The 19,248-nt window shown below is 47.6% G+C and overlaps 1 long non-coding RNA gene and 1 pseudogene across 2 annotated transcripts; one reads left to right on the top strand and one right to left on the bottom strand.

Moving 5' to 3' along the window:
• Window positions 1-218: 218 nt before the first annotated feature.
• LOC144727523 (uncharacterized) lies at window positions 219-1,299 on the bottom strand. The gene is made up of 3 exons (XR_013587407.1): window positions 1,214-1,299; window positions 720-805; window positions 219-564 (listed from the first exon to the last, which is right to left on the bottom strand). It is a non-coding gene; the product is annotated as an uncharacterized LOC144727523 (long non-coding RNA).
• Window positions 1,300-8,254: 6,955 nt separating this feature from the next.
• Window positions 8,255-9,462, top strand: LOC144727223 (protein S100-A1-like; annotated as a pseudogene). The gene is made up of 3 exons (XR_013587357.1): window positions 8,255-8,328; window positions 8,490-8,672; window positions 9,228-9,462. The product of XR_013587357.1 is annotated as a protein S100-A1-like (transcript).
• Window positions 9,463-19,248: the final 9,786 nt, after the last annotated feature.

Here is a 19,248-nt window from a genome sequence, read left to right on the forward strand (position 1 = left end):
TATTACTGGCCAAGACTAATTCGAGAATCCATTTAAATTGAGAGAAATAATTTTAACTGCTTTGACAGCGAGAGGCTTAGCGCGGCCTGGAAGCATATTATTAAGTAATACATCTTACAATTACAATTCCCTAAAGATGAAACACATATGAATTAACTGATTACTAATCTATTATAAAATTACAAGAACCCCCCCTCCCCCCCGATCTCTGCACCTGATTGGGTTCAGTGATGAAGCAGGTGGATTGCTTCAATATTCTGGCAAATTGCTCGATGATGCTGGATGTATATATTTACAGTTGCCAATACATCCATCAACAGAAAGTCGATCCCCAACATCCATACGAATTCAAGAGGTTTTCCTCTCATCAGCATCCACGTTCAGAAGAGTCCACAGACGAGGATGAGGAGGATGAGAAGCGGTCTCCCAGAGGTCCCCAGCGGAGGAACTGCATCCGCAGGAGGTGCCGAGCCAGCAGCACGCTCCATCTCCCATCTCACGGAGAGCGGGACTCTCGTGCCAGCTTACCAGTCTTGACTTGCGCAGGGCGCAACGTTGATGAATCTGTGGATGGGAACGAACGTTCAGCTGCACGTTCCATTGGTACCCCCCTTTTCTACTTGGTACACGCAAGCCGAGCCAGCGTTGGGGGGGCTCCCACGGCACAGGGGTGAGAAAGACAAAGAGAGGTCCCGTGTCTGTGTGCGCGCGTGTTTCACCTGTGGCCGTACATCTGCTGCACGAACCCCGGTGGCTGCTGGTTCTCGTACATAGGGGAAACATCTCTCCCCCGGGGCTGGGAGACCTGTGAAGGAGACCACCATGAACATCAGCTCGTCGAGAATGCCCGAGGCAAATGCGCGATTCGCTCGCAAATCCCAAACCGACGCTCCGGGCTTCACAGCGACATCTTAACATGGCTTTCGATGCATGTGTGTGTGTGAACGCGTATGTGGGTACGTGTACATGTGTATGAAATTGGGGAGCAGCAGTGTAACAGTTAGCGCGCTGCTTTATGAACTCAGTGACCAGAGTTCGATGCCCCTCACGGCCAACACCAGTGACCATCGAGCCTCAAATTAGTACTTGGTGTGTGTTTAAACATCGCCACTCGGACACAAAAACTTGCCCCAGAAGTTTGTAAAGGCTGTACATGGGATCTGAGTCTTTATTACAGGTCCCAATGTGTTTGCATATGCAAGTCACTCCCTACCGATCCCTGGCCAGTCTTCCAATGGGCTGATGGCACCATGACCACTATCCGACGCTTGCTCGATGTATCCTGGTCGAGGGACAGTGCACCCTGGGGCTCCATTACTGTAGGGTCTGCGTTCACGAGTTCTTGCAGATGGGCAATAGACATTCAAAACACGGCCAATATCCGGCCACAGGCAACAGGCATTTGCCAAGGGGCCATTCTCCACAACGTCCCGGTGATACTTTGCCTCTTGAGAAGAAAAATTAACCCAACACACTCATCAACAACACTGTGGCCTTGAAATAATAATATATCTATGACGACAATGTTCATACCTGGTGACAATGTTCATACCTTTTGTTTTGGACATTAAATAATACTTTAAAAAAAACATTTTGGTAAACTACCCTGATTAAACTACACTAACCCCAAGATCAAAATGCCCCAATAAAAATAAAAACCTTTCAGCTTAATTTAAATAATAAATTATTGTTCTGGTCATAATCATTGTGTATGACTGACATTAAGAGAAGTGGAATGCGTTTTGTCACAAGATTGAGAGGTTGGCGGAACAAGAAAGTTTGAAAAACACTACAGCGATATATATTCACGAGCTGGAGAGGCGGAGGGGTGGAAGGGTTGCCGTGGAGGGAGCAACAATCATCACTAGAATTGATGGCCGTGGAGTCTGCCAACCACTTGCAGCACTCCGACTGTGCCAGATAACCACTGCTGCCGCCGCCGCTGCTGCCTCCGCCGCTGCTGCTACCACCACTGCTGCAGCCGCCGCTGCTGCCGTTGCTGCTCCCGGTACCTGCGAAGTGGATGGTCATGCTGGTGTTACTCATGGTCACGCTGCTGCCATATCTCCAGTAGAGCCACTCGTCCGTCGTGTGGGTGAGGAGGAAGGCCGTCGATTCATCCACAAGCGCGACAGGCACATCCCGGTCCATTGCTGCCTGGGCGGTTGTTCCTGCGACAGAATGACCCCACCTTCTCGTCACTCACATGCTCTCGCGGTGCACGAGAAGGTGGCATCACAGAACTACATTTCGAAACCACTTCGATGAAAGCCTTGCTGTCAACACTAGAGGCACTGCTTCAACACGCCTTACCTTTAAGGATGCCACGTTGGCAAGATGTTAACCATCCTGCCTGGTATACAGGTGCGTGTGGGTTCTCGACCCTGACCCCTGTGGTATATATGCAGTTTGCATGTCTCTCCCCGTGGTCACATCGATTTTTGTCCGAGTCCTCCAGTTTTTCCCTCCACACACATTTAGAATCAACATCAGGCATTTAGCATCACCTGAGACCGTGCGCCGTACCCACCCACCCCTTTCCCTCGCAGCCATGCCAAGTTCAATCCCCTCACCTGGTCTGCTGACTTTGTGGGGCAAGAGCCTATTGCGCCTCCATTTGTTGACAAAGGGCCATTTTGACATCTTCTTTTGATCTGCTGCTCCCGCGCTCCACTTCTTCTTCTTTTCCTCCTCCTCCTTCCGCTCCTTGGCGGCGGCAACCGCGACTCTGTCCCACCACAGATCCCGGAATAATTGGCGCGTTCTCAACCGGGTCTTAGCTAGTTTATCCTCGGCCTTCAGGAGGGCCTTGTCGGCCACCGATATACGCGGCCCCTTCCGACAACGGCCGCCCCAGCAGGACGGGCTGGCCTCCTCCTCCTCCGGCAGGCCATCGTCGGGCGAGAGGTCACAACGCGTCGCGGTGGGCATGTCACCAATATCCGGTTGTCTGCAAACGCAGACGGAACACAGGTGGGGTCACAGTTGCTCGCAGGCCATCGCGCCGACAGTCACGAGCTTCTGTCACTTTGCAATCACACTCGAGTCAAGCGAAATCAGAAGCTCTATTCATACTGGAGAAATCCGATGAGCTATGAAGCTATTTTTCACAGATGTTCAATTGGGGGTGGGTCAGAACATTACAACAATACAAAAACATGATAGGAGTGCAGAGTGTAGAAAAGGAAAACAAATAACAAAAAAATATATACGAATAAAACTAAACTAGTTTCATCCTACCAGGTAAACTCCATTTAACACGTAGGCTTTCACGACCAATATCATCCATAAGAGGTTTTTTTGGGTAAGATTGCAGAAATATATAAATGTGTCGTTAAAACCTGCCACCACCCGACACAGCCAACTAGTAAGGGTTGTTACGTAAACAGAACGTGCAAATTCATCACTAGTACAGCCCACCGGTGTTTTTGAGAGCCAAGCCACAACATTTACAATCTGAGTACGAAGTTTCGTCAGTAATTACAACTAGCTTCATCAGCTGACAGCCAGATTTTTGGAGAAGTCCACCTGTTTCGTTCCTTATATAGAGGCGTAGAAGTGGTGACCACACTTCTTCGCTCTTGCGCAAAGTGGTGGGGGGGATTAATGAGTCAACGTACATTATGCATGCGTGTTATGCGAGCCCTTTGATCTTGTCCTTCCTGTTCATTGTGTATTAAAATAGCCGTACAGTACCAACGGTAATCCCTATTGAAGTATGGTGGCTTGTATAGGCATGCATTTAAACAATGTATTATTTGATGATTCGCTTCCGAGCAGCACTAAGTCGGTAGCTATCCGAACGGTTACAATTATTTTTACAGTCGACCCTTCCACATCGCAGGGGTAGGGGCGCAGGCCCCCCGCGATCTGGAAAAACTGCGTGAAATTTTTTGGTCCCCTTGGTTTCCTTGGTGAGCGAAGCGAGCAGAATAATAGTGTAGTGGCGTAATTTGCGCAGGGTTCGCAAACAGCAGTTGCATTCATGTACGGGGTTGCAAACAGTGCGGTCAGTTAAGGACAAGCGTGAGGCCTGTGAGACAGCAGACAGAGAGACACCAGCAATTAGGGAAAGAGGCAGTGATTGGCTGGCTGCAAATGCAAACACGGAGGAGGCGCCAAGAAGGCAGAGATAGAAGCGATAAGGGGGGGAGCACGTGCAGGAGACACCGGAAAGATGCCGGCTTAACGAGGGCCACCTGAGGACACTTAATGAGGAGGGGGATATATGGGGATGTGTGAAGCAACGGGAGTTGAGTTGGTTGGAGATGAAGAAGTGAGAAGTCAATACAAGAGAAGTCCGGGACCTCGCCCTCCATTACCTCGTCCTCCCCAGCGGTGTTGGCTGAACCCCTGCTCGGGGCACGCAAGGTTGAAGGTGTGGGTGTAGTAACAGGCTAGCGGAGCAAGAGAGAGTGAGCTCGGAGTAGCAGACTAGCGCAGCAAGAGAGGGAGAATTCGCCAGAGGAGTACGTGGTGTTGAACGTGAGGAGCACCCGTGTGGGATGCTTCTAATAAAGTGACACAGGAGAAAAAGAAGTTGTCCGCGTGAATAAACACCACTACAATAGTATAACAAAAGACAGTATCACCTTTTAGTTAAATATACAAATATAGAGTACAGTATTTGGTCATACAGTACAGTTAAGATATCTCTACATTTTCCAGCCTTTGCGTGTCGTCTGCTGGCTTTCGCATTCTTTTAATAAACTTTAACTTTTTACAAAATTTTACTTTAGAAAAGTTGTGTATATTTATGGTATTAAAGGATTAAATACATTAATATTATCCAGTACTGTACATATATTTAATGCATTTATGAGTTTCTAAACCTTTTCAGTGTCGTCTGCGGCTTTCGCAACACTCCCAAAACTCCCAAAAACTTCCCATTTAATGTCTTTTGCCGACCCCGCGATTTATCGAAACCGCGATGGGGAAAGTGGCGGTGCAGAAGGGTCGACTGTCTCATCAAACAGGAGGAATTCACGGTGCAACGCATCTCATCTGTTAAACATCTGCAGGCAATATGATTGTCATCGATTGATCCTGCCTGCAGACATTGGTAGGTCACAGATAATGATGAAGATAAGAGAGCAGCAGATGAGGACAGAGCAGCAGAAGAGCAGAGCGCTGTGGATGATGACGGTGGTGGTGGGGGATTAAACGACTGGAAGCCTCCTCGCCTGTGTCCGTGTGTTGGTGAGGAGTGTCCACTACCAATAGAACAGCAACTCGTGTCTCCCTTCTGCGTCTCCATGTGTCTGCCTTCTGTGTCTCTGTTGTGTGCCTATGTGTCTACGTTGTGTCTGTGTGTCCCCCGTGTCTCCCTTGTGGTGTCCAAGTGTCTCCCCCCCCTCACGGTGGTGTGTATCAATGTTTGTCCCTCTGAAGCCAACGCCCGACCTGACATAGACACGGCCACAACAGAGTACCCGGGTGTCCTGTGCAGGGCTGTCTCACTCACCCACTGCTGAACACATCTCACAGCCGTCTTTGTCTCTCCCCAGTGCCGTCTCACGCTCACTCACCTCGGTGATGTTTCTTCCATCCTTCGACCGTCGTCGGCGAGGTTCTTCACTCAAGCAGGGAGAGCGAGTCGAGTGAGAAGGCCTCAGGGAGTCTCGGAATCTCGGAGAGTCGCGGAGTCGTCGGCCTCAGCTTCTTCGCGGGAGACTTGAATCTTCAGAGTGGGCGTCAGTTGGTCGTGACGTCACTCGACGGTGGGCGGGGCTTGTGTCTGTAGGGGGGAGGGGCTGCGGGGGGGGGGCTTGTGGGGGATGGAGAGGAGGGGCGGGGGGCTTGATCATGCAGTGCAGAGGTTTGCGGTTTGAACCCGTCAGGTCGCCCTGGTTAATACTACGGGTGTATTCAAACTAAACTATTTTTTTTATTTTACCAGGTAAGGCAAACTGAGCTACATAGCTCTTTTTACAAGCGATCTGGCTATCACAAATGATAGCTCAACGAAGTGGCTTATCGAGTGGAAATGTAAAGCAGACAAATACTCGAAGAGCATGTTGATTGTAAATGTGAAAGGAACAGAAACCCAGACAAAAACTCCAGGTGATCACAGGAAGATAACATGTAAACTCGAAATATGCAGCAGGCGTTAGATTCAGGATCAAACCCACGACCTCCTGCATACCAGGCGAGGGAGATAAGATCTCACCACGACAGCGCCCAGCAAACGAGCTGACCACCACCGCCACGCTGCCTGACCATCGTTGATCGTTCCTTGGGAACGATCGGCTTCATCATTTGCACGGCAATTTATTTTAATTTGGTATTTTTTCTACAGTGATGCTGGCACGCGTAGACCTAGTCTCGCTCATGACGTCACTTTAAGGTTATTTATTTTAGCCAGCCGGTGGTGACTACAAACGCCGGTAATCCAGCACTGTAGAGGCGAGGGTTAGTGGATCGCACAAATGCTGTGAAACTCCCAACCCCTTGGCGTCAATGAGGCACCATACCCTGGCTCGCCAGGAGAAGGCGGTACAGCAAACATGTACGCCCACGTGTTCCATCTGTACGGAATCAAGTTTTACCTCGCCATGCACATGCCGTGGGTTTTCTCTGGGCGCTATGGTTTCATCCCAGACGTAAACGCTCATTATGTGGCCGAGAACACCTTCGTATACAGAGGACAGCAGAGCTGGTGGCTGCTGTCTGCGGCTCCTCTTTCTCTCTCGTCGACGAGAGCGGGCGAATTCCGTGCAACGGCGTCCACACAACTTGTTTTTTTGTTGTTAAATCGCGTGAATATAAATGGGGTCTTAATCATGGCTATCGCCTGATGAAGCTGGTTGTAATTACCGGAGACAACATTGGAATCGCATTCTAAATATTGTAGGTTTGCTCTCCAACACATCGGTGTTCCTAACTAATAGCTAATTGGCAGGTTTTCTTTGCCACTGTTGCAGAGAAACGAAAGCTACCCAGAAGAGCACTTTTTAATAAAGTGTTGCCGTCACATGACCCACTCACGTTTAGGCTTGCTAACTCTTGACTGAAGATATTGCGGGAGATGTTTAATTTCCTTAAAGTATCCAATTAAAAGCTCCGGTATCGCCTTAAATTGTCACCCGGAGAATGATGCCAATTTCGGTGGACACTCCCGGACATTGATGGAGAGTTGGTAACCTGATTTGCGTTCTCTATTTGTGAAGCTGTCCAGTCATCTCAACCTACTGTGTGGTACGGAATTGGACAAGAACACAACTCAGAATAACTTCTATCGTCCCCAAATGCTTTTGTTTAGCTGGCCTGCTCTCTCGTTACGATCATGACGGGAAAGAGGACGGGCTGGCGACACAAGCAGGCATAATTTAAGTCGTGTCTTCCTGCTGTTTGAGCAGAAGCAGCAGCACACCTTTGCGAATTGTTATTTCTTTGGGATGTGTCTATACAAAGGCAGAAACCTAAGTGAATAGTTCATTAGCCCTGGTGTCATCGGAGTTGGTTCATGAACTCGCCAAAAGCAAGGGTCTATATTTTCCCATTTTCCAGCTGGGCTGGTTCAATCCTCTGGTGGCCTCTTCATAACCTTGGATATCTCGTCTCGGATCATTCTGTTGTCGCAGAATAAACACAACTTTGAAACTTTGATTAGCGCATCGGGTAGAGCTCGTCGAGAGAAATAGGTTGCCATATCGTTCGCCTTCAACAGACATTAAATGACGTCGCAACGGAGTTTATGAGAGAGCCGGGGGCTTATGGGACCCGCTATTATGTTCGTTTGAGGTTAATGATTATATTTATTGAAAAAGTTTTTATAAAATTCAACCCTTATAAAATTCAACGTTTAACCTACTCACTCCGGATTGTGCCCGCCCTCACAGTCGGGCATATTTGCGGAATACACCACGCCGCCATTGACGCTGGCCATTGACCGAGCAACCCAACATTCCTACCAGCTCCCTCCGCAGGAATGTGTTTTATTTCGTCCCCGTGCAAACACCTCCACTCCCTCCATCAAGCGCCCGCTTGATAGCAATGTTGGGGCCTCTTGGCACGCGCCTCCCATGAGTTCATTGTCTGTTGATGTTGTTTCTGCTGTGCTCTGGCATCACGGACTTCCCTTGTAAATTAGCCGGGAAACGAGATAAACGGGACCAATCAAAAAACATCATCACTTAATCGCACAGTGAGAGCGAGCAGGTGTGAGTGGTGACGTCACTGGCCGCGCTTCATAAAAGCCGCAACGGGTGGCAGCAGTCGTCGTCAAAGTTGCAGACGTCTGTTGCAGGTACCGCCACCGCCGCGGTGTTGGGCAAGATGCCTTGTGTAGTGGGGATCTCTGCAACGCGCGGGTTTTACCTGGGTTCGGTGAGAGCTGTGTGCAGCGCTGGTTGAGGTTTGGGCCAGAAATTGTTTTTGGAACAAAGCTGGGGCGCTACGTGATCAGTCATTATGGTGCGTAGAGAGGTGCCGTGTGCATTGTCTTCACGTGATTGAAGGCTGTCTCGTTGTTTGTCGTGTCTTCGCAGATTCCACTTGCGTACTGACTCGACCGTGCATCGCTTATGAAGATGAGCGACCTCCATGCAGCCACCCTGAAGCTCCTGTCCACCTTCAATGAACTCGCCCGCGACAGTGTTGTGAAAGATTGCCTGAAGAAGGAAACGTTCAGGAGCTTCCTAAAGGGGGATAAGGGCAAGAGTCTGATCCAGGTGGGATGTGGTTTTGCTATTCGTATGGACCAGTCCCTCGGTTCATCCCATGTTTGAGTCTCTCTTGTTATACCCTCTCCATTCTTCTGTACTAATAAATGTTTGGTTTGGATCGCGTAAATGTCCTCAAACCCGACCGACAATTTGGTAGGGTTTGTCACGTATACTGCCGATTAGTTGCTACTTTAGCACACTGTTGTGTTGGAGAGTAAACTTGCAACTTGTACTAATGAATACGCCGTTTAGCTGATTTTTTTACTACTGGCTTCATGAGGTGATAGCCAGAAATGTGCAGTGGTGTTTCGTTCTTGGAGATGTCTCACTGGGCCTAATCGGGGGTGACAAAACGGATAAGGGGTTAATGTAGTCTTATAACTTCGAATGGACCATTAATTCTGAGAATGCAGGACGTATTGTGGTTGGCTTATTCACAGTTATTCCACGTGGTAGAATGACCGGCACTACGCCGTGTACCATCACTTGCTGTCTATTTTGCCCATGTTCCACAGTCCAGGTCCAGGCTTTTCTAACTCTTGCTGCTTTGATTCCATTCAGAATCCCGTGGATGGGTTCGTGGTGAGCCGCATCCTGAGGGACCTTGGTGATGACAAGGATGGGGAAGTCGACTTCCTCGAGTTCGTGATCACGATCGCGGCCTTGAAATTCTGCTGCCACCCGAACTTCCGAGCGCACCACGAGCGGAATGGCAGGACCCACGCGCTGCGCGCATTCCAAGTGTAACGCGCCTGTTGCATGATACGCATACTATGAAATAAACGGTTTAATCACATCAACGTGGCGTGCTTGTGACCTTGATACTCTAGGAAAATAATCGAGTGCAGTGGTTATCCATGCAATGTCCTCGATGGGCAGCTACCAGGATGAGTCTAGCGATATGGAACGTGCCAGGTATCCGTTTCCTGCTTGCAGTTCTGTGGTTTCATAATTGGAAGACTCGATATAGCTGACAACTATGCAACGTAGGATGGGCTGCACTATTCCTTTTCATACCGCTGTTTATACTTCGTGTACTTGCGTAGGATGAAACTTTTGATTAGCAAGTGATCTGGATTTCTTGCACATACTTTCCCAGCCACAACCCAGCCTTTTGATCTGTAACGTATATCGACGGTAATGCTGTAAGTTATAAATGAACAATATCAACACCATGTATGTATTACCAACATGGTTATCAATATTTACACCCCCCCCCCCCCCCACCCCCACATGATCGTACTCAAAGCCACGTTTCCACAACTGCACCATAACCGCAACATGTTGGGCACAACCACCACGAAGGTGTGCTAACGAATGTGGCCGGAATGCTGGGTTTGCCCCCCCCCCCATGTGGGGAAAGGGTAGTTGCATTAGATTGATTGCACTTTATTCATGGTTTTGGCACATTCGAAGTTTTGCATCTTTAACGTTTCCGTTTACCCCGAAAGTCCTGTTTGGTGTTAAGCATGTTTCCATCAAACGTAAGTATAAAGTCTGGAAAATGACGAACACATGCGAATTGTTTACAGATGACCCATAAAACATGTTGGTGCATGGCCTTCGCTTAATTTATTGTGGGAATGTGGCCAGGAAAAAGGATGTCGACTTTCATCCCGCACGACTGAATAATTCACCTGAACTTAAATATTTTAATTGTTGAGTGAGTTTTATGTGGTCTAACGCCAAAACACATTCCTTCGGAGTGGTGTTGTATCTATGCCCTGTTTTCCGTTATTAATATTAAGAATAATTAAGAATTTTTTTTTATATCTATATATATATTTTTTAAAATTAAATAATGAAAACAACCCACTACAAGCACACCAGGAATCTGTGAAACGGCCATTAATCTGGGAAGAAGTCGGTCACAGAGAGGTCAGACATCCAGATGGACAAAGATCGATGACCTGACCTCCCAAGACATCTTGAGATGCACGGAGGGGGTGCAGAGCAGAGTAAAGGATAATAACGGTTGCCACTCGCGTTTTATTAACGTTTTCCTTACCGAAAAGTAGAAACTTAACAAAGAGAATTGACCAATAAACAATACGTTTTTTTTATTAGTAATTATCTTATATTACTCGTATTCACCGCATACATATTATTTAGAATTATATGTTTCCTATCTACATGACCGTCCTATAAACTAAAGAGTACGAATTCCAGAAAGCTTAAGTGGAAACATAGTTACACTTAACCTCAGGACATTAAAATATAACTCAGAATAAAACACCAATCTCTGGAGAACTAAACTTGGCGAAGCCCCAAAATAATAATGTGACGAGGATCATTACGAATATTCATTAAACATAGACGAATGATAACCACGATACTAAGACCGAAGGAACTCATAAAATATAATTCAAGAATAAATGTAACACACAGGACCACATAAATGTATTGCAAACATCTCCTCAGCCACCTTTGTCTTCCAGCGGGGTCTGGCAAGCAAGGAGGGAGCAAAAAGGTCACAGGGGGGAATCGGTGCCTGACATTCCAAAGACATCTGTTTTTTCTGTTTTCTCTCGCAAAGAATGCGCAGAGAGGGGAGTCACGTTTTGAGTTAGGCACGGGCGCACATAGCGAACGAGCAGTCTGTCCGAGTCGCGCTCAGTCTCGCAACTCGGCTTGCGACGCAGTGTTGCGACGGGGGCTCGCAAGAGAGCTGGGGCAAATCGTGCCTCGAGGAGAGATGGGACGACGAGACATCGTTAAGGTGACAGCCTGAATGAGCAGACTGTCCGAGTCGCGCTCAGTGTTGCGACAGGGCTCGCAAGAGAGCGGGGGCAGATCGTGCCTCGAGGAGAGATGGAACGAGGAGGGGTCGTTCGAGTCGCAGAAATCTGAGTTCAACCTGGGTCGGGGCTGGGTTTCAGCCGTGCTCCGGCTGGCGGAGCGTCGTGAGGAAACGAAACACCGATGCCGATAGCAGGTGTCGCTTCTCGCAGAACGAAGTTAAGTGCGAGTGAAGCTGGCAGTTGCACGAACAAGGGAAGCACGGAGCAGAGAGAGTGACGAATGACGACAAGCAATCAACCTGTAAAAGGGCGGAGATCGCCAAGCGTCGACCAAGCGTGCAAAGCAGAGAGCGCGGAGCAGTGGAGAAAACCTGGTCAAACGGCTGTGAGGAAGAGTACAGCGCCATCGAATGCGCCGTGTGTTTGAGGGCAGACCGACCACCACCCAGTGAGCACAGCCGCGTCGTCCAGAGCCACAAGCCAACACAGCCGGAAGCAAGGGCGAGTGTCCGTGTGAAGTTGGCAACGATCAAGGAGAGAGCCACAACACAGCACGACTCGGACGTCACCGGGCGTCACCGAGCGTCGTGCCAACTCGTCGTCTAGCAGTAGAGGGAGAGAGAGCGCAAGAGCAGCACGACTCGGACGTCACCGGGCGTCACCGAGCGTCGTGCCAACTCGTCATCTAGCAGTAGAGGGAGAGAGAGCGCAAGAGCAGAACGACTCGGACGTCACCGGGCGTCACCGAGCGTCGTGCCAACTCGTCATCTAGCAGTAGAGGGAGAGAGAGCGCAAGAGCAGCACGACTCGGACGTCACCGGGCGTCACCGAGCGTCGTGCCAACTCGTCGTCCAGCAGTGGAGGGAGAGAGAGCGCAAGAGCAGCACGACTCGGACGTCACCGGGCGTCACCGAGCGTCGTGCCAACTCGTCATCTTGCAGTAGAGGGAGAGAGAGCGCAAGAGCAGAACGACTCGGACGTCACCGGGCGTCACCGAGCGTCGTGCCAACTCGTCATGTAGCAGTAGAGGGAGAGAGAGCGCAAGAGCAGCACGACTCGGACGTCACCGGGCGTCACCGAGCGTCGTGCCAACTCGTCATCTAGCAGTAGAGGGAGAGAGAGCGCAAGAGCAGCACGACTCGAACGTCACCGGGAGTCACCGAGCGTCGTGCCAACTCGTCGTCCAGCAGTGGAGAGAGAGAGAGCGCACAAGCAGAGACACGCCGAGCGAGGGAGCAGCAGGGGCTCGCGGCGGCCATGCCCAACCCAGAGAAAACTTCTGGCCGCTGTTGTATCCTCCCACACCACACAAGCTAACGACACAACTCCAGGCTCTAAGAATTAATTAATATTACAAGGGGACAACGCACACACAGCACGCACACGAATAAGACTTTAAAAAAAATTGTCTTTGCGTTTCAAAAAGTGTTGCCATTTCGAGGTGGTGCGTTCAATATCAACTGATCGTGCAAAGCAGTTGCTGCCGTCGAGTTACATGAATAAGAAATGTTTTAGTCATTCATTTTCGTTAACTGCATAATCACGCCAATGACGAAGTATTTTTAGTCATTCATTTTCGTTAATCGCATAATCTTGCCCATGAATTTATTGACGTATACCTGCTTTCGGATAAGAGAGTGTCATGTGTTTGTTTAGAATTAAAATTGCTTAACACCAACTGTTCGAGTGCTTCTTTCCAAGTCCATGCAAAACTGTCTTATTCATAAGAGCTGTTACCTGCGATGAGATATGAAAATGGAGACCTAAAATAGCATAAACACACTAAGATAATCGATAAACGTTTAATCGATGATAATCGTGTTATACTGATTGATATAACACTGGATGAACGAAGCTGAGCCTAATTATCATAACTGCAAACATTAACATAATCGCAAGCATCCGCATAAATTACTATGATTATCTCCGCGATTATCATAATTTATGCATATAATTACACACATTATCATAATTTATGCATGTGTAATACACACATTAACATAATTAATGCGATTTGCGCATTTTTCGGAAAATTATTAATTTTTATTATTTTTATCAAAATTTCATAATCCAACACATACAACAGTGGGCAGGTAGGAGCTTGGTTGGACAGCACATTCGTGCACTACAGACGGACAAATAATCCCTGGTGGGCAGTGTGGAAGCTGTTGTTCCTACCTGTATAAGTGTATGGGTGGCTACAGGAAAGCCACCCATACGGATGCTTACCTAAAACCGGATTCCCACCACCATCCATCCCAGAAGAATTCCCTCATCAAGACTCTATATCATAGAGCCCAATGCATCTCCGACCATGAACACATTTCCAGTGAACTCAAACACGTACGCCAAGCTCTTAAGGCTAATGGTTACTCCGACTACACAATCCGCAAAGCCATCACTCCAACCATCATGAAGGATCCTGTTGAGGAGCCTTTCAAGACCATCACCTTACCCTACATTGCTGGGGTCACAAAAAAGATCTCCAAAATCCTGATTAAACACAAGATCCAGGTCCGATTCAACACAGTACATAAAATCCGTGTTCTGGTACCGTCTGTAAAAGATGTGGTTCCAGACATACATTACCCTGGCGTCTACAAACTAAGTTGCCTCTGTGGTAGCAGTTACATTGGGGAAACCAAACGACATGTCTCGGACCGCATCCGTGAACATAAAGCTGACCTGAAACACGGTAGGACAAACACCTCAGCCGTGGCAGATCACCGTTACAACTCAGTGGGCTCACATGACATTGACTTCTCCAAGACAGAGGTTCTCTGCAAGCCATCTGGCTATCATGAGAGATTCGTTCATGAGGCGATCCACATATACAAACACAGAGACAATTTTAACCGAGAAGATGGATTCTGGCTTAGCAATCATTGGAAGGACGTAATAAACCATTTCGATACACATTAGGGTGGGTAGAATAATACATAGTGTTATATTAAAATGTATACGGTTTATAGCAATACAGTATATAATTTAATGTTGGGTTTATCTATGGCAGTATATAGTACGGTATATGCTCGTGTGATGTAAGAGAATAAAGTTTAGATGGAAGCATATTATATAATTTTTACGACGTAGAAGTGTAATGTATTACTTGCTGTTAGTAACTCAGCTTATTGTAGAGTATAGTAAGTATACTGATGGTGCTATGCAGTTTATACTTTAGTTTTTTATGTAGTTTATACTTTAGTTTTCTACGTGGTTGTTTAGTAACTGCAGCTACATATAATTAACATTCCTTTCCTTTGTTAATGCTACTCCCTGCACCCCCCCTTGGTGCTGCTGATCCTGCATAATGCATGGGCATAATATGACTTTGAAACCCCCCCACCCACCTCCTACGCATTTCCCATGAATATGCTAAATTCCTTTTCATATGCACATTCTTTTTGTTAAGGCGCTCTTCCACCTCCAACCCAGCTTATATATAAGCTCCTAGCTTGGTAGTGTCTCATTCTTCACCTGAAGACGGCTGCTTGCGTTGTAGCCGAAACGTCGTGAGAATTATTTTATTTTATTATGTTTTATTTTTATTATTTTATTACTTCCCTTCTACGTGACTTTACCGAAAGAACCAAGAAGATTTGACAATTACTTCGAGAGCTTCCTTCTCTAGCTCTGCCCACTTACACTTGGGTTGGGCCCACCACAACCCTTTATAAACTCTTGTTGTCAGCAGCTCTCTCTTGTGTCAGCGGTTGTCCTGCTGTATCGGTGCCACCTGATGAAGGTCGCTTGTGTTGCGATCGAAACGTCGTGATTTGTTTTATTTTATTTCTAACTACGTGACTTTACCGAAAGAACCAAAGAGTATTATATACTCTCCTTTAGATGCCCCTGGTTCTTAATGTTCTGCAGATGTAGATGCCACTGGTTTTTCATGTTCTGCAAATGTAGATGCCACTGGTTCTTAATGTTCTGCAGATGTAGATGCCGCCATCTATTGCGGGGCGGTTGAACTTACGACTCTCAGTACGAACAGGCAACTGGACATACGGACCAGGTTTGTTCATTTCTCTGAAAGTTTGTAAGTCGAATGTTCATAAGTAGAGGAGTCCCTGTAGTTTATTTTTAAATGAACAACCTCACGTTGGCACAATATATGCTAAATAACACGTGCTGGTGATTGGACAGGGTTTAGGGTCAGGAGTTCCCAAATCCACACTGAAGTACAGCATTACCCGCTTAAAACAAAATAATGTTTGAACTTGAGGAAGATCCTAAGATTGGTGGGAAAAAAAATCGACTCAAGTCTTCTTGAACGGGCTGCCTTATTGTCCTTGTTTTAGATGGTTAATGCTTTTAAACCTCTGTTTAAAAATGTTTAAAAGTGCAATGCAATATAACTTTATTTTATTACAATCAACCATGTATGATATCCATGAGGTTTTTGGGTTAGATCGCGTGAATATAAATGTGTCGTTAAACCCGCCACCAACCGACACAGCCAATTACTAAGGTTTGTCACGTAAACAGAATGTGCCAATGCGTTACTAGTGTAGTGTCAGTGGAGCGGGAGACAAGGTTCTTGAGGAGGCACCTTCTTTATTCTCACTTTCAGGTTCACAGGTTCGCCCTCGCTTCTCCCACGTCGTGTAACCTAGCCTGGACACAACCCGGATCGTGTTACACCGACGGCGTCGACCGAGACAGCCAACAACTCTCCGACCACGTAATGTCCAGCGAAACCAGCAGCGGCGAAAGCAGCGAAGGTGGCAGCAACGACGAGACGAGTCCACTCCCAGAACCGGCAGCCACGAGCTCTCAACTCTGCCCTGGCAACACCTCCCTTCTCGAACCCACTGGCGGGTTCCAGGGGCTTTCAGATGGGGTCTCTGTGACCCTTGTCCCAGTTCCTCCGCCCTGCCGACACACCCACGTAAGTGCTCACCGGCGTGTGTACTGCTAGTCCACCGCAGTTGCCGTTGCTGGACAGCAGAGGGCGCTATTACACTTCACTAGTACAGCACACCGATGTGTTGGAGAGTAAACCCACATTTACAATTCGAGTACGACGTTTCACCAGTAATTACAATGTTGTGGGCTTACTCTCTAACACACCGGTGTGCTGAACTTGTAACGAATTGGCATGTTTTGCTTAAGTGACAACCCTTACTATTTGGCTGTCGGGTGGTGGCGGGTTTAACAACATTTATACAGGTAGGAACAACAGTTCCACACTGCCCACCAGGGATTATACAGGTAGGAAGAATGTTCCACACTGCCCACCAGGGATTTTTTACAGGTAGGAACAATGTTACACACTGCCCACCAGGGATTTATTGTCTGTCTGTCTGTCGTGCATAAATAAATATATAATACACACAGCTCTTTGATTGGTGGAGACCTGACAAACAGCTCTTTAATTGGTGGAGACCTACTGCAGGGTACGGAGAGGGGAGGTGCCTAAGGGAGGAGGGACAGGGGAGGGGCCTAAGGAAGGGGGGAGTCATGAGAGGAGCCTGAGGGGGGGGGATCAGAGGAGGGGCCTAAGCGAGGGGGGGTCAGGGGAGGGGCCTAAGAATATGGGGGGTGGTCAGGGGAGGGGCCTAAGAAAAGGGGGGTCAGGGGAGGGGCCTGAGGATATGGGGGGGTGGTCAGGGGAGGGGCCTAAGTGGGGAGGGGCCTAAGTGAGGGGGGGTAAGGGGAGGTGCCTAAGCAAGGGGGAGGGGCCGATAGTTAAGGGGGCTGGCTACCTGGCTGGCTGCCTGACTACCTCAAGTCAAGTTATATTTTATACAGGTAGGAACAACAGGTTCCACACTCCCCACCAGGGATTATTTGTCTGTCTGTCGTGCACGAATACGCTGTCCAACCAAGTTCCTACCTGCCCACTCCGAAGGAACGTGTTGTCTGTCGTGCATAAACATATATATAATATAAGCAGCTCTTTGATTGGTGGAGACCTACTGCCGGGTATTGAGAGGGGAGGTGCCTAAGGGAAGGGGGGTCAGGGGAGGGGCCTAAGAATATGGGGGGTGCTCAGGGGAGGGGCCTTTGGGAAGGGGGATCAGGGGAGGGGCCTAAGCGAGGGGGGGGGGTAAGGGGAGGGGCCTTATCAAGGGGGAGGGGCCGATAGTCAAGGGGGCTGGCTGCCTGGCTACTCCACACTGCCCACCAGGGAATTTTTGTCTGTCGTGCATATTATTCGCTGCGTTAACTCTCCCATGCCACTAGAGGGCATTTTGGTGCCAGTCCTTTCCCACCCCACATCCTCTGTGCTCTCTCCCTCCCCCGCCGATGCTGCTTCAAGCAATGGCGAATAGGCTTCAACGTAAATATTAAGAGTCTTCTATTAAGAGTCTTCAAGGCGGTACGTGACTCCACAGACATTTGCTTTATCACTAAAAGCACTATGAGTATATTGATCAGCTTTCTCTCGTATCTCTTGAAGCAGAGTAAGTTGCCTATGCACATATAATATCTTATTGTAAGTTACGGTACTGGCGAAGCGTACTCAGTGTTTTGTATCTCCTGCACTTTTATTCTAGATTTCTACCGTTTGCTTATGGAATATTGTATTGATTCCTAAGTCATGGAATCTATAATCTTCTACTTTTTGAGTGCTTGATCAAACTGCTTGGCGCATGGGACGCATTTTTACAGACGCATGTTGCAATGTCATTGTTCAGATCATTATAGATACAATATGAACAATATAATAAACGTACAGCACTTGGTCAAGCCACTGCTAGATGAAGGCCTAACCACGCCATGTCAGTCATTGAGCTTGTTTTAACCATACTTCACTCCGGTCATTGTGGGTGTGGTGAAGATTGGTAATGGGGTTTTTAATAGGCTTTTGTGCATGCAATTAACGTAAAACCCTAAAAAATTCAATGAACATCCCTAACTGGGCATGTGTGCATGGTGGCAATGGCTGCCTGTGGCCATGTTTACGATTCAACTGGAGTCCCCCCCCCCTCTCCCAGCACACTTTCCAGTGATTCAATTCATTGTGATTGATTTACAGTCATGATTTCATTCTTTTTATTTAATTTTGACCATCTCTATTTTAATTCATACGGTCATTTTTGGTTACTTTATCCTCAATGCAACATTGCAAAAATGCAAATTGAGTTTTCATTAGGCTTGGGCAAGATACGTCGTGGCTAAAAGGGATAATAGCAAGTGGACAGAACTTGGGATGGAATGTCAACCGAAGGAGAAAACACACCTGAGAGGATAACCACCACAGAGATGAAGCAATGAAATATCATGCGCATGAGCTGGGTGGATCGCAGGATCATGTGGAATGGTGAAAATATTGGGAAAAATATTGGGGAACCTTTTCTCCCAGCAGTCGATTGCGCATGGCTGATGCTGATGAACATTGGCATGTAATGTACATGCATCGTAAATAATCAAATCTCACGTGCATTGTTTATTTGTCAGGAGCATAATCAATTTCAGTTGATGAATATATTTTACGTGCCTACTCAACGCTTTGGGTAGTTGCTAGATTTGTGGGTAAGACACGAGTTTGCCATTTATTAATTTGAAAAAATTAGGTTAGCCATTTATTAATAATCAATAATTCTGACATGATACATACATCGTGAGTGTGAACAAGGATAATTGACAGTATTTGATTATACAGGTATAATTGACAGTATTTGAATATTATACAGGGAGGAACAACAGCTTCCACACTGCCCACCAGAGATTATTTGGCTGTCTGTCTGTCGTGCATATTTGTCTGTCGTGCACTCTGCGCAGTTCAGTGACTGTGACTGTCTTGGCATATTGCAGTTTGCTTGACTACAAAAGTTTTCTGGCGCGATCGCCGACGTTCAGTGCAACCATCGGCGGTGTGGAGAAAGTGG

The sequence above is a fragment of the Lampetra planeri genome, chromosome 25, assembly GCF_965212315.1.
Source record: "Lampetra planeri chromosome 25, kcLamPlan1.2.h2, whole genome shotgun sequence".
NCBI classification, from domain to species: domain Eukaryota; kingdom Metazoa; phylum Chordata; class Hyperoartia; order Petromyzontiformes; family Petromyzontidae; genus Lampetra; species Lampetra planeri.